This window comes from Rhea americana, unplaced genomic scaffold (assembly GCF_003343005.1).
Source record: "Rhea americana isolate MKP2758 unplaced genomic scaffold, rheAme1 scaffold_142, whole genome shotgun sequence".
Classification (NCBI taxonomy): Eukaryota; Metazoa; Chordata; class Aves; order Rheiformes; family Rheidae; genus Rhea; species Rhea americana.
The window spans coordinates 2318226-2319912 of NW_028185506.1; the positions used below are offsets into that span (position 1 = coordinate 2318226).

Consider the following 1687-nt stretch of genomic DNA (forward strand, 5'->3'; position numbering starts at 1 on the left):
CCGAGGCCGCGGCGCGCGCGGATCGTTGGGCGAGGTGCGCGCGGGCCGGCCCCGCCCCTGCGCCCGTCGCCCCGCCCCGCCCCGCCAGCCTAAGCGGCGCGCAGGGCCCCGGGGCTGCCCTATGAGGCCGTTGCCGGGCTGGGGCCGCGGGGAGCCTGTGTGAGGTAACGCCCCTTCTGCCTCCCTTCCCGAACGGCAGGGCCCCGGGCCGCCTCGCCCCCACTCGGCCTGGCTCGACCCGGCAGCTCGACTGCCCGCCCGCCCGCGGGGGCGTGTCAGGAGCTGGCAGCGGCGGCGGCGGCGGCCCCGGGCTCCGGTAACGCCTGCGCCGCCGGCGCGGCCCCCGGCGCGCGCGGCTGGGATGGGGGGGGGCGCGGCGCCGCGGCGGGCGCGGGGCGCTGCGGGCGCGGGCAAGCGCAGGTGAGGCCAGGCCGCTCGGGTGRCCGCGGCGAGGAGAGTTTCGCGGGGTCAGGACGTGCTCCAAGTTGACAGCGCCTGTAGAGCAGCCATTGTCTGCCCTGCCCCGCGGCCGGCTGCACTGGGCATCGGACAGAACAACTTCACCTTTCAGCCCCGCTCCTGCTGTCCAAGTAACTCTAGAGTCTCTCGATTCTTTGCGCTGTTGACTTTGCTTTAAAATTTTATGTTTCTTTTATTCCCGGCCCCCTCGTCATCTCTAGCATCCTGCAGTGGTTTCCCCACCTCCCTCTGCAGTGGGGCCGTGTTGCATTGTATATACGTGTTGTAATGAAGTGTCTGCGCACAGGGATGCGTGCACACCCTCTGTTGGATGGAGCCAGCACTCGCTCAAGTTTACTCTTGGAGTTGTAAGCAATATGGGAGCTGGGGTTGCACTGTGTGCTTCTCAAGAACTTGTGTCCCTCTTTGTTTGTGAGGCATCTGGTGGACATTCGTGTTAGGAACACAGGAGCAGACACAAGTGTGGAATAGGTGGTAGTGTACCCATGAACAGCTTGTGCAGTGCTGTAGGATCGCGCTGACTGCTTCCAAAGCATTGGAAAGAAGATGTATCTGTCCTTGCAATTTCACTTCTCTGTTTGCAAAGTTTGGAGAGCATGCCATAGGAAACTAGGGTAACAGAGCAAGGAGAGATGAGTGTGCTATAGCTTTAGTAGCTAATTTGTCCCTCTAAATCTTGTGGGCCATTCTGTGCAAATCTTACTTGTTCACTGGCTTGGTTTTCTAAGGATAAAGCTACAAAACCAGTTGTAAATTTAGAAAGTATTCTGCAGGCAGCAATCCTATGCGAGGAGGAATGGATTGGATGAGCAAATAAGACTGKTTTTTTTGCCTCCTCCTTAGCATTCTGTGGCTAGTGTAGATGTTTGGCCTGAATTTTTTGCTGTTGCATGTGAGAAGGGTCGAGAAACTGTGGACAGGCTACCTGTATCCTTGTAAAGTGTTGAAATCAGCAGGGCAAATTAGGCTGTAGACTGAGCCCACATTTTCATGCTTATACTGCTCCATGAACTAGCTTTATCCCTTTTTCTTCATTTCTGCAGTGCTGTCATCCCTGCTATGATGTTAATAGGTGTTTGTTTTCTGGTATGTCAGTCTCTTAGGGTGCAGTTCTGTATTAGGCTTAATCCAATTTAGCTTTTATTCAAAGGTTAATTAAGGTTAATTCCCTGTAATGGCCACATATCTTACTTTTTTTTTTTTTTTT

At 55.7% G+C, this 1687-nt stretch overlaps 1 protein-coding gene across 6 annotated transcripts in view; it reads left to right on the forward strand.

Moving 5' to 3' along the window:
* Positions 1 to 77: 77 nt before the first annotated feature.
* Positions 78 to 1687, forward strand: part of PHC1 (polyhomeotic homolog 1) — an 18429-nt gene continuing 16819 nt past the window's right edge. For 3 of the 6 annotated variants that reach the window (XM_085298882.1, XM_085298883.1, XM_085298884.1), the window contains exon 1: positions 80 to 164. The gene's annotated coding sequence lies outside the window, so the exon portion shown is untranslated. The other 3 variants (XM_085298888.1, XM_085298886.1, XM_085298887.1) reach the window with 3 other exon arrangements.